The 18,448-nt window shown below is 41.3% G+C and overlaps 1 long non-coding RNA gene across 1 annotated transcript; it reads left to right on the top strand.

The window, feature by feature from the left end:
* Nucleotides 1-1,215: 1,215 nt before the first annotated feature.
* Nucleotides 1,216-11,064, top strand: LOC117937934. Its single transcript, XR_004655289.1, has 3 exons — nt 1,216-1,229; nt 10,646-10,652; nt 10,884-11,064. It is a non-coding gene; the product is annotated as an uncharacterized LOC117937934 (long non-coding RNA).
* Nucleotides 11,065-18,448: the final 7,384 nt, after the last annotated feature.

Below are 18,448 nucleotides of genomic sequence, written 5' to 3' on the forward strand. Positions count from 1 at the left end.
AGTGAAACTGCTTTGTGTTGTCCATATTTAACAGTTCACTCTGTAAGTATAGTCTAATGAACAACGCACATGAAAGGGAGCACTGTTTCCTATGTGACAAAGTTACACATTGTCATCAGAGATCTGAAAAGCAACTGAGAAGAACCGTGCTAATGTGAGCTGCAAAAACCAAAGTAAGAAGAAAGTAAGAAGTAAATATGTTTGGACTGATTTGATACAGGGCATGCTCATTTTCATAGTAGTTAACATGTAGGTAATTGCACATATGCATTAACTACAGTGTTTTCCAGAGTGTGATTAAATGATTAAATTTAAGATCATGGCTTAGCTTTATTACACCCAACTACAATAACTGCAGACCTTATGTATGTAACATGACAGTGTTGAAATGAATTGAATTGAAATGCAACACTTTCATTAGAAATGAAAACCCATTCATAACCCATCTGGAAAATCTCTCAGCAGACTTTCAAATTGCTCCCTATTGAGCCAAAGCTACCCCTGGAACCGGTCCCAGTGACAGCGGAGCTCCTTCACCAGCCGGAATTCCCCTAACTGCTCTCTGGACCTGACGCTCTCGTGCACCCACACCCTCTTGCTGCTGCCTTCCGCCGTATATCCTCTAAACCAGGGCAAGTGCCAAGGCTTTCTTTGGCTGAAAGACAGGAACATCTTTGTCACCAAATCTCTACTGGAATCTTTGTGTATCCTACACAATGTCGCATGTACCACACGTCTGATGTTAACACAGGACGCTGAAGTAAAGTGCATTTAAATATTGGTGCATGTTTGATGTAAATGTAGAAAGTCTTGCCTATTTTGCAGCAAGCCCAACAAATATATTTTGGGAATAGGACTAGGATGTAACCCAGCAGTGAGCGCAAGGCATGCCACGTACAGTGTGAAACAGCTATCACACTGTCAAAGGAATGGTGATTCTGGCTGTCAATAAATCTATGCAGTGGTCTGCAACCTGTGTTTGATCTGTTGTCTCACACCACCATGAGGTCAAAAATCCTCCCTCACTGAAGTTAAATAACTTATATTCAAGAATACATGAGTATGTTGTCATTTCCTATCAACAAGTATCTGGAAGATAACAGTACCACAATATTTGCTGCGCACATTTAGGCTTTCCATTTTAAGACATTCCATGAACATGCCTTGCATGGCTGGGAACTATACACTGGTTTGATGCATGAATAGAAAAGGAAAGTGCACAAAAATGTGTATAATGTCAGTAAAATCTATAATGGAGATCTTCTCCAGCATGCATCCACACATAGATACCCACCCCAAACCTGCATCGTGCTCACAGGCTTCCTCCTTTTGGGAGGACACTGTCCTCTGCTGGTCAGTGTGACCAGTACCTCTTCACTAGCATGGACCACGCCACAACCATGTGATGAAGATTTAATGAACATTATGAATGTGCAGATCGATAAATTGATGTGGATGTCGTCTGATGGCTGGTCTGGGAGGATGTGTGATGACCAGGTGGAGGAGACTCAGAGTGGAGGTTCCGTCTCAGAAGCAGTTTTTACCGAATAGTTTACAGAGCCCCAGACGGTACCTAGATGAGACCTGAGAGAGAAGTACAACAGGAAGGGATGAGGGGGAAGATGAATAGATGAAGGAGGGGGAAAGGGAGGGTGGGTCAAGCAATCGGAGACACGAGCCTGGCTGCGCAGCACGGTTCATGTGGGTTTGTCCGGTGATCAGAGGTGGGGTTTAGGCGTGGCCCCGCTCCTGAACCTAAATTAACAAATTAACTTCATCTATTATCTGCAGTACTGTCTGTAGTCTTACCTTTCAATCAAGCTTCAGCTGAGCTAATGACCAAGTATTGGGTTAATTGAGTCAGGGTTACTTTCAAGGCCAATAGATTTTTACAACAAAGGCTGTGAAATATATTTCAAATGTAATGTTATAGTTTACTGGAAGAAATAACTTTTCATAAAAAGAGGGGGGGGAAGGTAAAGTAGGAAAAAGTTTGTGCAACCCAGCCACAATGTTTCTCAGCAGTTGAAAGCTCGGTGATTGTAGTTGCCTTCTATGATCAAAGGTTTGAGACTACACCACAGCCAGGGCATGACACCTGCTGGTCTGGAGAGTCATTATTGACTTTTCCATCAGTCTGCATCCCCCTCAAACCTCTGAAGACGCTAGCTTATTGTAGTTTGGGGGCTTTTCTTTTAAACTTGTAGTTGTTGTTGGTCCTCTAAATGAGCAACCCACAGTCCTGGTGTCGTGATGTGGGGCTTGGATGGAAAGGGACTGGAGGCTATATGCAATCGGCACACACAGCAGGGTGAGGGGGTGTGAGGGTGGCTGGCTGGATGTCTCCTTCTGCTTTCCCTGCTGGGAGCTGAGGCTGTGCAGGAAGACTACAGTTCATACATGTCTATACATCTGTACATACAGTACATATCAGCCTCTAAAGTTAAATGTGTGTTGGAGACGTAGTTTTGATGCTTTAAGAAAACGCACTTCATATGAGATGAGCATTATTTAAATGAAAGTACAGAGTGGACACCCTCAAGTGTTTTTCATTTATTCCTCAAAGGTCCATGAAGGCACTTATGTAGGCTCTGATTTCAAATTGTGCAAACTGCACCTGGTCCCATGGTGGCATCCAATTAGGGAGTGTGTGGAAATGATTGGGATGGTTTTCTTTGAACCCTCCTCTTGACTTTAAAAAACCTTTCCAACAGCATGTTGAAATAATACAACAGTGTTACATTGTTACAAGATGTTCCATCGTGTTTCCCAATTTAAACCATATCTCAATGGTGCTTCTAATGTGCACTAGGGGTGGGGGGAAAAATCGATTTGGCATCATATCGCGATATTTTCTATGGCGATGCTGTATTGATACACAGACGCCAAGTATCGATCCATTATTAGATATGTGTCGGCCATTTTTTCTGCTTGACAATCCCATTTTGCAACATTAAAATTAAAGTAAGATGGACAGAAAAATGTTTCTTTTTAGATGAAATAGATGTTGACAAAGTTTCCTTTTGGGGACATAATTTGAAATTGGGAATAAATAATAAAATTGCAATATATCTCAGAATATTACAATATGTGTAAAATTGAAATTATGTCGTGTCGTGACATAGTTATCGTAATGATATCATATCGTGAGGCGTCTGGTGAGTCCCACCCCTAATGTGCACATTAATCAAACACTGAATATATTACAGACACAGAACTGTGATGCCTAATAACATCTGGCTAGGGGACTGCCGATGAAAATTAGCCTATGGCTAACTCGGGTATGCTTACATTTGCTTTGAATGTTGATCAGTGTACATTGTCCCCTTTTCAAATAACCAAATACATGAAATGAAATGAAATGAGATGAAATGAAATGAAATGAAATGAAAAAACTGTTTGTGTTTTAAAGAAACTATTAAATGCATAACGAAAGAAGGATGGAAAAATGTATTTCAATTTAGCACAAGAAAAAATGAAAGACAACCAACACAAGGGTGTCAGAGGCATGGCCTGGAACACAGAACAGCCTGGCAGATGACTGATGTATAACAGCGTGCATTGTATTAAAACTGGTGCACACTTTAAGTCATTTATTAATTAACTTATAGACCAACAATTATGCTGTTCAACCTGTTTACACTGAAATGGTACTGCTGCAAATAGCAATCTCTAAACTACTCTACAGAGACTATATATTCAGTGACACATGGTCTACTGCACATTATTTTGATCTTGTTCTTCAGCACAAAAGGTGTTTCACCAGTAGGGGGAGATAGAGGTATCCTGCAGAATCAGATGTTGGACAGACAGGGATCTCTTCAATTCTGTTTTTCAAGGTATTTATGTTTAATCATCTTTCATGTTCTGGTTTGTTTTCTAGATCCTGATTCTATATATTGAAGGGAGGGAGAATTGGTTCCAGCTTGTACGTGGTGCCTGTAGTTCTCAATTTTCAGATGGAGTCAAGTGAACTGAAGGTGAACTCTGCAGAAGCTGAAAGTGAATTTGATCAGATTTTAATGATGTGAAGAAACTTGCTTTTTACTAGTGGATAGTTTCTACTTTGGCTGCTATGAACCAAGCTTAAAGAAGAGGAATTATTACATTGCATCATTGAATCACATGCATATTATCAAAAACAAGTTATTGGTCGAAGATAAACCAAGAGAGAATAATGTATAATTAATAAATTGCACTGTGTAGTTATGGGTTGTTTTGATTAGTTCATTCTATGTGCAGTGCTTGCTTATGGTTTTATTATAACGAATGTTACACGTGAATATTTGTGCAATAATTATAAAAAGGCAAGTTGAAGTGATGTGTGATAAAAATTCTTGAAACACACACATATGTGTGTTTCAAGAATTTTTATCACACTTTTATCGAAAACCATGTTATCTATTACACCTAAACATTTTTAGGTTTGCCTCATCAGGTGGAGTTCGCCGTCGGTACCCAACAGATGCTGCAGCCATAATGTTTGTTGCTAAATGTAAATGTGCTGTATTTATATAGCGCTTTTCCAGTTTTAACAACTGCTCAAAGCGCTTTTACATCTACAGGGAACATTCACACACATTCATACACTGTGGCCGGGGCTGCCGTACAAGGTGCCACCTGCTCGTCAGATAAACATTCACACACATTCACACTCCGATGCGCAGCACCGGGGGCAACTCGGGGTTGAGTGTCTTGCCCAGGGACACATCGACAATGACTGCAGGGGCGGGGATCGAACACTAACCTTCCGATTGGCAGGCAACCGCTCTACCACTGAGCCACAGCCGCCCAGTGTTGCTAATAACACTAAATTCTGCATAACAACAAATATGAAGTAAAAGTTTTGCCACATTAAGTGCAGTGCAGATATGAGGCTCTCATAAGAAGGGATGTCGTCGCTGCTTTCTGTTGCCTTGTCACAGCGACAGGGAAGAGATATCACCAACGCTGTGAAAGAACTCCCAAGTAATCACTCAACATATTACGATGTGTCACTGCAACCTCACACATCATTGTTTTCATTAGTTGTACTCACATAATGTCATCTTCATTGTCCAGACAGATGGTAAAGCAGTCAGTTGCAGTGGCATCCATTATTCAAGTTTAATTGCAGCCCCCAGATTTCCGATAAAAAAGCACCAACAACCCCTCTTTGTCTGTTTTGTGTGGCCTTGTGTTTTTTGGCTTACGTGTTTTTGCCACCAAGTGTTGCTTTATAGTACTTCAGGGGCGCCTTTAGCACCCCTTTAGCACCCCTATAGCACCCCTTTAGCACTCCTATATATATTTATATGTCTATACATTCAAAGATTTGTCCTTTTTTTTAATTCCTATTATTAATATTATTGTTTCATGTATGTTGTATGTATGTACAGTATTTTGTATCCTAGTATTTCATTTGTATTTATATTCTGTGCTGTGTGATTGATTTTGCTGCTGTAACACCAACATTTCCCTTTTTTTGGGATCAATATCTATCTATCTATCTATCTATCTATCTATCTATCTATCTATCTATCTATCTATCTATCTATCTATCTTACAATACAAAGTAGTTTAACCAGTCTGTGTGTTTGGGAGGTGTTTGCACCGTGCCTTAAAAGTCTGCAAAGTTTTTTCAAACCTAAATGGCATTATCCTTTGAGGGTCAGAATTGTAGCTGATAGACAGGTGTTTAAATATTTATTTGCAGCTGTAATATACAAATAAATATTAACAAAATAATACATTGTTATTTCTGGATTTCTTTTTTTAGATTATGTCTCTCCCAGTGGATATGCACCTACGATGACAATTTCAGACCCCTCTATGATTTCTAAGTGGGAGAACTTGCTAAATAGCAGGGTGTTTAAATACTTATTCTCCTCACTGTATATCTGAACAGTGGTGGATTTAGCCATTTGGGGGCCCAAGGCAAAGGTATGTATGCCCCCCCCCCCCCCATCCAATCTTAAAAAGAGAACAGACAAAAGTACAGACTAAATGGTGAATGGGCAGTTGAAGCTAATCTATGGGGAAGTAAATGTTGGAGAGTTTGCTTACACTTCTTTACTCAAAACACGGTTTCAGATAACACCTGTCTTTGCCAAAATGCCAGGAAAACCAGCATTGTTTATTTTATTTTTTTAAGATCAAATCAATATTAATATAACCAGCAAGACAAGAAGTTAGGGTAACTCCCCACGATCATATACATTGCCAAGATGAATAATTGATTTTGATTGTATGTGTGATGAAGTTGGCATTGCACTTGTAACTGAACATTTCAAACATTCTACAAACAAACCTGTGTATGTGGATGTGTGTGTGTGTGTGTGTGTGTGTGTGTGTGTCAGCACGCAGTTACTGGGGTTAAAAAATATTACTATGAAATTTTGTATTAATTTCTCTCTTTTGTGTCTCTGTCCCTTCCTTTCTCTCTTCCTCAGCCCTCTTTCTTTTCCTCCTCATGCCTGTTTTAACTCTCTTGATTGTCCTTCTTTCTCTTCATCTCCTCCTTTTTCTGTTCTTCTCCTGCTTTTCTTTATGAAACAACGTGATGTCCTCATCATTTAAGATGTCTTGGTAATGTAATCCTCACCCAGCTGGCTGCTGCTTTAGCAGCATGTTCAACACCATAGACGTTGTCTTTGGCAGCATTGCCAAATGCTTATTGGCGTTGTTTCTTTTTTGTTTGGGTAACTTTTCATTCGCTTTAATTCGCTTCATTTTTGCCTTTAGACTTGTCTTGCCAGGTCTCTGTTTGTGTACTTCCCAGTCCTCCTGCCACTGCCCAATCCCAAAGTGAGTCCTGAGGACCAAGGATTCAGTTTAATAACATCCATCCATCCATCCATCCATCTTCATCCGCTATCGGGTTGCAGGTTCAGCCGCTCCAGTAGGGAGCCCCAAACTTCCCTTTCCCGGGCCACATCAACCAGCTCCGACTGGGGGATCCCGAGGCGTTCCCAGGCCAGGTTGGAGATATAATCTCTCCACCTAGTCCTGGGTCTTCCCCGAGGCCTCCTTACAGCTGGACGTGCCTGGAACACCTCCCCAGGGAGACGCCCAGGAGACATCCTTACCAGATGCCCGAACCACCTAACAATTTGGGTATTTTCATTTTAAGTTTGTCCCTTTCCACATGGCCTGATTCCACATTTATTCAAACTCTTGTTTTACAAGCTGGACAACAGGTCCGCTACATTCCATGGTCACATATGTTGTATCGTTGTTTATCTTTGTAATCTCGTAGTATTTTCCTACGGTCTCAGCGGTAAACGTCACAATGCTGTGAACCGTGGGTAATTCCCTTTGGTGACGTCTGCATAGATACAGACTCACGGAAAGGGCTCAGTAAGTGTGTACTCTAACCCGCACGCCCTTTAAACTTCAACATCGGGACAACCCTAAGCCCTTACCAATTTCACAAGATCACGCACCAAAGTTCATGAGTCTGTGAGACTTTGGTATTGGGCACGCTGTCCTGAACAAACATTCGCCAGCAGTGTTTTTTTTCATCTCCAGCTAAAAAACAGCACGCCCTCGACGTTCTGTGTGTTGCATTAGGTCACAGCAGTTTCCTGCTGTGACAACCAGCCACGGCTCGCATCACGCATGACTCGGTACTAATCTGCAGTGGAAGGAGGACGGGCGGCGCGACCGAGTTGAGTCGAGCCAAGTGGAGCAGTGGAGCAGGTACCATGTAATGGAAAAACACCATATGTTAAGACTGCCACTGAATCTGAAAGAGCTCTATTTGGCTTTGGTGAGAGTCATTTACAGCCGTGTCTGATACACGTCAGCTAGCTTTAGCCTGGGTAAATTAGATTCAAAGCTCTGCATGGCGTGAAAATAATGATTGACATAGTAAAATTTTGTTTTTAATTTCATCAACTTGTTCTATTCTGGGGTGGCAGTAGCTCAGTCCGTAGGGAGTTGGGTTGGGAACTGGGGAGTTGCCAGTTCAAGTCCTCGTATGGACCAAAGTACGGAGTGTGGACTGGTACCTGGAGAGATGCCACTTCACCTCCTGGGCACTGCCAGATGCACTTGAGCAAGGTCCCCCCCCAACTGCTCAGGGCACTGGCAGCCCACTCACTCTCACATCTCTCTATTTGTGCATGATTAGGTTCTGAGGATGTCTTTCAGGCCTGTGTGTAGTGATTACTAACAAACGGAGTGTAAATTCTAATTTCCCAACTGAAGAACAATAAACAGTATAAAATATTCCATTGTAGAAATAAGAAGTGACTAAATACTTATCCTTAGAGCCATTTATGTGTGATTATAAGGCCTCACAGTAACCATTTCCAATGTGTCAAGATCATTAATTTTTAATATTTGATCTTGACAGAACTAGAATAATATATTTTGAGCTAATGATTTCTGCTCTAGGAAAATCACAGCATCACTAAACTAAACCCGGAATCTATAGACGCCTCCAGGAAATCACTGCATGTCAGCTATTTGTCAAAATCGCATTCATGTCTAATTTTGACAAGTTATTGATACTGCATATTGAAAATCTTTGCTTTTCCATTGATGGATATTGGTGTATTTACCGTAACATAATTCAGTGTTTCTACTACAATGTTGGTTCAAATGATGTAATGAAATACACAGTAAGCACAGTAGAACAACTTCAAAAAAATAATTATGTTAAAAGGGTTTCAGACACCCCTAAAGCTCTGATCCCAGAATCACCCCTGGTGTATCCATCCATCCATCTATCTTCAACCACTCATGCGGTATCGGGTTGCGGGGCAGCAGCTCCAGTAGGGGACCCCAAACTTTCCTTTCCCGAGCCACATCAAGCAGCTCCGACTGGGGGATCCCGAGGTGCTCCCAGGCCAGGTTGGAGATGTAATCTCTCCACCTAGTCCTGAGTCTTCCCCACGGCCTCCTACCTGCTGGACGTGCATGGAACACCTCCCTAGGGAGGCGCCCGAACCACCTCAACTGGCTCCTTTCGACGCGAAGAAGCAGCGGCTTTACTCCGAGCTCCTCACAGATGAATGAGCTTCTCACCCTCTCTCTAAGGGAGACGCCAGCCATCCTCCTGAGGAAACCCATTTCGGCCGCTGGTAACCCGGATCTCGTTCTTTAAGGTAATGACCCAGCCTTCATGACCATAGGTGAGGGTAGAAACAAAAACTGATTAGTAGATCGAGAGCTTTGCCTTCTGGCTCAGCTCCCTTTTCATCACAACAATAAATAGAATGTAAAATCGCACCCGTTGCTCCAATTCTCCGACCAATATCACGCTCCATGGTCCCCTCACTCGCAAACAAGACTCCAAGGTATCTAAAACCTTCACTTGGGATTTGTAAGGATTCATTCCCTACCTGAAGAAAGCACTCCATCGGATTCCTACTGAGAACCATGGCCTCAGAATTAGAGGTGCCAACCCTCATCCCCGTCGCTTCACACTCTGCTGCGAACCGATCTAGTGAGTGCTGAAGGTCACAGACCGATGACGCCATCAAGACAACATCATCTGCAAAAAGCAGCGATGAGATCCTGAGCCCACCGAACTGCAACCCCGAGCACACCTTGACATCCTGTCCATAAATATTAATAAAAACACAATCGGTGACAAAGTGCAGCCCTGGCGGAGGCCAAACCTGACCTTAAACGAGTCTGACTTACTGCTGAGAACCCGGACACAGCTCTCGCTTTGGTCACAGAGAGATTGGATGGCCCTGAAAAGGGACCCCCTCACCCCATACTCCCGCAGCACCTCCCACAGTATCTCCAGGGGACCCGGTCATACGCCTTCTTCAGAGCCACAAAACACATGTAGACTGGTTGGGCATACTCCCAGGCTCCCTCCAGGATCCTTGGGAGAGTGAAGATCTGATCCGTTGTTCCACAACCAGGACAGAATCCTTCTAACCCTCTGGTGTTCACAAATCACACACATCACAAATTATTTTTATCTTCTTGTTCTTTTTCAAATTTCAGCAGCAAATTCTTGCTTCAGTATTGTTTATACAAATGGCACGAAATTCCAGTTTTTTCATGTAAATGTAGTTTTTTTTCTAGATTTTGTTTCCCTTCTGATAGTTTACCAAGTAAAGTGAATTGAGTTTGAGTGAGTCTTTCAGCTTCTCTGGCCCCTCTATTTTTTTACTGAGGTATTGACTTGACACCGGAATGGATTTCAGTATCCATCACACGTGTGTGTTTGCTGAGTTGGAGGGTGCTGAGAGATCCAGGGCAAAGCACCCGCCAGCCTTTGTTTCTCTATGCACCACAGAGTCCTCATTTTTCAAGTTGGAAAGAAATGTCTCAAGAAAAGTTTCACTCTATTTCTTCTTGTATTAACTTTAACAGAACAATACAATTGATTCATATAAAATGGAGATGGCATGGCCTGTAGAATGGCTGCACATAGTACAGGGTGATGACAAGGATTTCAAAGTAGGTTGTAGTAGTAGAGGTTGTGAGACAGTCCCAGCCCCCAAACATATCACCATTCTTTATTATTTGGTTTTTCTAGACATTGTTTATTTGGTTTACTGTTCGGTTGTTTAGTCTTAGAGGATTGTCTCTATAATACCTATACTTAGTGTGGGAGTTAGGCAAGGGTGCTTACTTTACCCAATCCTAGGACAACAGGCGCAATGGGATCCAGTGGACCCTGTTTACACATCTGGAGAACCTGTGTTTTTGTTTCCATGGAAACATGGCTAAGCAACAGTGTACCGGACTCCGCTATCTAGCTACCAGGCATGCTAGCCTTTCGAGCAGATGCTGCTCTGTCTGTTAAGACTCGTGGAGGTGGGCTGTGTTACCACGGATACGGACTGGTGCAGAAACATTCCAGGCAAATTCATGACTCTGTTTATACAAGGTGTCAACACCATTCCAAGCACTAATGCTACCAATTGCGTAAGCTGAACTTCACGTATGTTGTTTTTATTTAATGTTGTTTTTATATATTTTAAATGTGTAACACCACTTGAGCCACGGTGAAACGTTTTGTGTATATGGTTGAAATAACAAGAAAACACTTGAGTTAAGTTGAATGCCTCGTTGTCTGTCTGTAAATGGTAGGCGTGACTTGGGAGTGGACTCGTAGAGAAGCCAAGCAAGTGCATTCTGGAATTTGGTGTCTTTCATCAACATGAGCCAAAAACACATTTTGTGGCTTTTCTCTGACTAAAAGACACCAATTTCTAAATACATTTCTCATTTCTACATAAGTGACCGATTTACAAAAAAATGTATACATTCTTCTTTCCAACGGTGAAATATCCTTTTAAAGACAACTTCAGGAAGAAAAGAATTGATTTTATTTTGTTGACATTGACATTGACATATTAATAATTTTTGCCACGTTTTCAGGTATAAAATGTTACATAAATCAGGCTATGAATGGTATCTGAACAAACCCCTTGGTAAAAACCTTCAGAACATAGGTAAGGGTGAAACTGGAAAAGTTGGTGTATGTAAGCGCTGCTTTAACAAAGATTTCTGACTCCTGCCTGAGAAAAACATATTTAGAGAAAATGGCCTTTAAAGATGAACGTTTTCTGAAATTGTTTGTTAAAATATGCAAATGAGGCATTATCTATTGCTTACTTTTGGTGAATTTAGGAGAAATTTTCCACTGCAAATGCACAAAGTTAAGTAAAATTAACACCTAAATGTGTATTTTGGAGTTTATTTTTACCAATAGTCTGAAAGAAGACTGAGGGTTTTGCCTGGGGTGTCTCAGAAATGGTGCCTCCCTTCTAAAGGGCGAGTGCATAATATTTTCTCCCACACAGTTCATAGGCATTGAACTAAAAGCCAGTTTTTAATAATTAACGTCAAAATGATGGGCATCTACAGCAGCAACGCAACAGTTATTGTTAGTTACGATTTCTGAGCAGATGTGAGATAAGTACATTATAGTAGTTCAATTACATTTTATTCATAGTGTCAAATCCTAACAGAATTTATCTCGGGGTACTTTACAGACAGAGTAGGTCCAGGCCACACTCTATAGGAGAGAAAGAGACACAGACATACAGATGTCTACTGTCATGGGTTGGGGTCTTGTTGGGATTGTTAATCCCTTTTTGGCCTCCTTGTCTTTGTTTCTTAGTTTTCTCCCTGTTCTTGTGTTGTTGATCCTGTCTCTTGTTCCCCGGTAGGTGTCTGTTTGTTCTGCTTCCTGTTTTGTTTTGGTGGGATGGTTTCCTGTCTTGTCTAGTCTTGTCTAGCTTTGCTTTGTGCCTGTCTGATTGTCCTGCCCCGCCCTAATGTGATTCACCTGATGTCTCACCTGTTCCCTGTTACTTTGTTACCTCTTGTATTTAACCCCTGTGTTCTCTTTGTCCTTTGTCAGATCCTTTTTCCAGTTGTCCTGTGTCCTGTGTCCTGTGTCCTGTGTCCTGTGTCCTGTGAGCTTGTCCCTCCTATTTTTACAGTTGATTCGTCCTGTCGTCCTGCCCAGTGTTCCCTACTGGTCTTCTGTGAGTTTTCCAGTCCTTGTGCTCCGGCTTTTTTTTTTCTTTTTTCCCTGGCTCCCTGTGCTTTTTTGTGTTTTTTGGGCTCGGTTGCTGCCCTGTTTTTTGTTCAATGAACCTTTTGAAACTCCTGCCTGCTACTCCGCGTATGGGTCCTCCTTGCTCCACACAACAGTCTACTTCGTGCAGATGCACATGGGCGGCTGTGGCTCAATTGTAGAGCGGTTGCCTGCCAGTTGGAAGTTTGTGGTTCATTTTCCAGTCCTATGTCAAATTGTCTTTTGTCCTTATATAAATACAAACATAATCCTTAAATGCACTAATATAACACAAAAAATTGGGTAACCAGTTGGAAAAGTGAGACAGCCAAGACAATAATAGGACCAAAGAACCACTATGATACTTGTAAGAAAATGGGGAACGTATATCCAATTCATAAAAACTCATTATTTTTTAACTTGCCATGCAAGAGGATTTTCACTTATACAAATTAATTTGAGCCATAAAGTACAGGGTTGTCCTGGCAAAAAAAAAAAACAGCGGCACAGAGACAACAGAACTTAGACAAAACTGCAACCAGTCAGCTGCTCTTTATCTGTGGGTTTGTCACTAGGAGCGTAACATTACAAATATTTCTTTCCATTTTTAATATATTGATTAGCCCAGATTTAACTAAATAAGATGATAAAGTTTTGAAATTTGTTTAAAGATGTGTTGTTCAAATGTTTGCTTAAGCAATCCCTGCTGCCGCTTGATGACGCTGATTGACTATTTCTTTTAGAACAAGGCATAGATGTGTGGCTAGTAATGGGAATGGCATTTTTCAATGACATCATACAATTTATAACATCAGAAAATATCATGTGAAGCAAAAACTGTCAGTAACCCGTCCATGCCGTAGATGTAAACAGCTTTCACCTCAAAGAGAATCACCGAGAACAGAATAGAAACTATATTAAAACATCACAACAGCAACTTCATCATTTGAATTGAAGACATATTTTTTTTCAATCCCCCAGGCATTCTGTTACCTGTTAGCAGCATCGGCAGCCAACACCATGCTTCAGAATGCTCAGTGGGGCTTTGAAAAAAGTTTAAATCCAAGACCTTGACCCATGGGCTTACTGTGCATGTGAGCAGGCAATGTGTTGCTGCTCCCCTCTGACTGCTTTAACTGCGAGCTACTAGGAGAAAAGCTAGGGGTTAAACGGTGAGAGAAAAAGCCAAAATGAGGAAATAGAAATGACCTTCTGAGCAATAACCAGCAATGTGATGTAAAGGTCAGAATCAGGGGAGCAGGGAAATGGAACAGCTAAGACAGACATGGGAATGTGAAACACCAAGATGTTCACACCAACATAAAAAGCAGAAACTGAAAAATGTGCGTTATGTCAAGCAAAGATTAAGGTAGCGGAGAGAAAAAGACAATCCATCCATGGAAGCAGATTTGGTAAGAGCGAAGCACATGTGAAGGCATAAGAAGCAGGCAGAGAGGCATCAGATTAGAACCACAAAAACAAAAGTACCTTCATGGAAAACTTCCAAATTAGTTTATAGGAAAAACCCAATTACGCACAAGGGATAAGAGGCAGGACAAGAACAGTTTTTGCAGAAAAAGACAAATTACAGATACAATTTTGTTAGTTGTGCACAGATGTGTTTATAGCGGGGTGTAAAAAAAGAAATTGGTTGGTGGAAATTAGGTTTTCCAGTAACAAAACTATAATAATAATTACAATAAAGCTTTAATTTAAAAACATTGGATTAAAAATCTAAAATAAAAGACGTTTGAGTGTTCATCCGAACACATTCTATCAGTTGTTTAGTGTGCACAGGAAGTAATTCTGGATAAGGGATAAAGCCGGGATATTAGAGTTATCCTGGATGAATTTAGCCTTGACTCGGTTGCACAGAATCAGGTTAAATTCAACCTAGCCACGTAACCATGGAGATTTATTCTTTGGGGCTAGCCTGGTCCAGAGCAGGCTGACAGCCAGGCTAAGATTAACCCTGGAGTCTCATGTGTCAAATCAGCTGCCGTCTGATCCGAAATGAAGGTGTTTAACAGTTATTCCGTTGTCTTCTGCATGTGTTCTGCTTTATTTTTATTAACATGCATTGCTTGTCACTATTGTCGTCACAAGTTTCAATTAAATTCTACTATAGCAGTTGTTTAGATGGTTAGAAAGGCACAGGCATCCTGATGCGGAGTGGCAATCGGGAGAGTCAGGACTTTTCCCGGTGGGACGATAGTGTGTCGAGGCTGCCTGGCGTGCGGCAGGTGTCCGCTGCCTGACGGCAGACCTGCGGGTCGCGTCAGTGTCCACTCTCTCTGTAAAAGTAGAGATGAGCAGCGCAGGGTCCGTGGTCTCAGCTTCAGGTTTATACAGGACGCTCCGGAGATTGAGTGGGACAATGCAGCGATATTCCCAGATGATAATAATGGCAGACTGGTCAGAGACCAATACAATATGATTTCATTTTCTTGTTGCTTGTCCTTCTCTAATATAGGACAGTTTGTGTTACTCCCTAATTTGTAGGCCTAATGTTTTTTTATCATAGCTTACTTTGGTTTCATAACCTTCTCAATTAGTCTCCCATCCCTGGACCAATAACGGGGCCCATATACAGTACGTATGTAGTGTAGTTTACATCAATCACATAGGGAACACCACAATGGTTCTTAATCTTTTCATTTTGGTGCGGTCACTTGTCAGAAGAATAAGAAAACATGATTGTTTTATATGTATGTTCACAGCATGTGTTGAAGTCACTTACTACTTTTTCTAGTTTTTGTCCCTTTCAGGTTTTTTTTGTCTGAACATTAATTGTACAAAGAATTAGACATAGCTCATAGAGATTTGTGCATATGGTTGGAAAGCATGTTCTCGCGTTGTGAATAAGGGTTTGAAATGAAGCCTAGAGTCATTAGGGTCCATTTCCAGAGAAACATTATATCCCTCTAGTCACTTTTAAGGCAAAGTAGGCTAAATAATACATTGTATTTATATTGTGCTCTACATGGTAGGCTACTCAAAGACACTTTACAGTAAAACCAGCACATTACATCACATAAAAACAGAAACATGAAAATAACATATTTGAAGCGATTGAAGCGGCATACATTTTTGTAAAAATGTGGTGTGACTAGTAGGCTAAATAGATATGTTTTAATCCTTATACATTCAGTCGGTCCGCTATAGTCTATTGGGCCGCATCAGTAAATCTGTGATCAATACGTGGTCTATTTGAGAAAGCCGTGAACGTGCACTTATCCCAGCTATCTGCACCTGGCTTCACCTGTTTATCCGCGATAAGCGGATCAAACTAAGTCAAGCTGTACTTTTTCCCTTATCTTGGATATATTTATTCTACTTTTGTGGAACAGGCCCCTGGTCTTAATACACAAGGCAGTCACATGATCTCATGGCATGAAGTCACATGACTGCTAAAATATAGTCAATATGTGTTGCCAGAGAAGATGGTGTCCCAGCAGCCTCCCTTTCCAAACGTGGCCTCCTTGATGCCTCTTTCAAACCACCTATCCACCTAACCACGCGTTTTTGGCGCGGCTCAAGATGCGCGGGTCACGCAGGGAGCCAAAATAAAAAAACTGACATGCCACGCTGACATGATCGCGCAACGCATCGAGTGTGCAAATGGCCTTAGGTATCTTGTTGGTGTGGGTTGGCTTCCGATAAATCTCCACCGTTCTCGAAAACGTATTACTCAATCCAGGAAGGGGAGTTTATTTTCCCTCGGCTCCTCTTTTGTGAACTTGATGTTGTCCAATAAATGTACATGGTCTGTGAAGGAGCTGATTTCTTTGGTCTTGATTTTCATTCATTTCATCCATTTGTCATCCATGTACAGTGGCTCAGAGGAACTCGCTCGTAGGTCTCTAATGGCTTCCTCTCCACTTCCTCCATGTACAAGTTGGCCACAATGGGGGACACGGGGGAGGCTGTCGCACAGCCATGCTTCTGTCCATAAAAGACATTCTTTAAAATGGGTGGTGTTCAAACATAGCTCCAACAATGAGCCCACCTGATCTGGATAGAGTTGTGTTTTGTCTGATAGAGTGTGGTCATGGCACAATTGTTCCTTCACAGTCTCTATTGCCGAGGTAATTGGCACACATATGAACAAGGAGGTGACATCGTATGACAACGTGGTTTCATCGGCCTCCAATGAGAGTCCCCGGACTTTGTCCACAAAGTCCTTGAAATTCTGTATGTGATGATTAGTATTGCCAGCAAGTGGTGCTAATAAAGTGGCACTGTTAATACTGCTGACGATGGGTCTGAGGGGATAGTTTTCTCTGTATAATTTTGGTAAACCATACAGAGAATGTGTATCTCCTGGATACCAGCGGTAATATAGGCTGCAATTACCTGGATGCAAAAATGAATCTCCATAGACATATTTATAAAAATAATGATACTTTTTTAATTTTTAAGTAAAGTATTCTGTTGTAATTCTGAAGTAAACAGAAATGCTGGGGGGAAATCATCGATCCAGACTAAACAGATGGCTCCCTCTGTGACCTTGCCTTTGTTCAGCACTGACATGCCTGCTGCTGTGTTAAAAACATGTCTGCTGTTGCAATTTTACTATACTTAAATAATTTTTTTATTAGGTCTAGTTTTTTAAGCCTACTTTGGTCTGTTCTGTCTTTTCTCCAAGCAGTGCAATACATGCTAGTAATGGATGGAGCTACCAAATTTACGTGCTTATTTGCATGACTTCACATTTAATGTGTTGAGCTTGTTACGTAACACTTGGCAAAACATTGAATATGAATTTTTCCCAAAAATATATACAGTGAGGAAAATAAGTATTTAAACACCCTGCTATTTTGCAAGTTCTCCCAATTAGAAATCATGGAGGGGTCTGAAATTGTCATCGTAGGTGCATGTCCACTGTGAGAGACATGATCTAAAAAAAAAATCTAGAAATCACAATGTTTGAATTTTTAACTATTTTTATGATACGGCTGCAAATAAGTATTTGAACACCTGCCAATATCACTTACAATTCTGACCCTTTAAGACCTGTTAGTCTGCCTTCAAAATGTCCACCTCCACTACATTTATTATCCTAAATTAGATGCACTTTTTTGAGGTTGTTAGCTGCATAAAGACACCAGTCCACCCCATACAATCAGTAAGAATCCAACTACTAACATGGCCAAGACCAAAGAGCTGTCCAACGACACTAGAGACAAAATTGTACACCTCTAAAAGGCTTGAAAGGGCTACGGGGAAATTGCCAAGCAGCTTGGTGAAAAAAGGTCCACTGTTAGTTCTAACTATCATTAGAAAATGGAAGAAGCTAAACATGACTGTCAATCTCCCTCAGACTGGGGCCCAATGCCAGATCTCACCTTGTGGGGTCTCAATGATCCTAAGAAAGGTGAGAAATCAGCCCGGAACTACAAGGGAGGAGCTGGTCAATGACCTGAAAAGAGCTGGGACCTCCGTTTCCAAAGTAACTGTTGGTAATACACTAAGACGTCATGGTTTGAAATCATGCATGGCACGGAAGGTTCCCCTGCTTCAACCAGCACGTCAAGGCCCGTCTTAAGTTTGCCAATGACTAGGGATGAGCGAGTACAGCATTATCTGTATCTGTATCTGTTTACCACATGAATTATCTGTATCCGGATCCGTACTCGGACTGGGCGGGCCTAAACCGAAAGTGGTCAGATTTAAACCGGAAGTGGGTCAGGCTCTCTTGAAATGTGCGGGGCTTTAACCGGTATGTTATTTAAGCATGCAATTGATGTGAGTTGATCAAAAATTGTTATATTTATTGCTGATTTGAAAACTATTTACATGACAGCATCGAGCTTCAGATCAATGGTGTTGTCATGGTAACAAACATACGATATACAGAAGGTTTTGCAACACTGAATACAACACATGACGTTGCAATTATGAAGTAAAATGTAATGAACAAGAGTTTTCATACTCAATATAACTTTCTTTTTTTAACTTTTTATT

Source organism: Etheostoma cragini, chromosome 22, assembly GCF_013103735.1.
Source record: "Etheostoma cragini isolate CJK2018 chromosome 22, CSU_Ecrag_1.0, whole genome shotgun sequence".
Classification (NCBI taxonomy): domain Eukaryota; kingdom Metazoa; phylum Chordata; class Actinopteri; order Perciformes; family Percidae; genus Etheostoma; species Etheostoma cragini.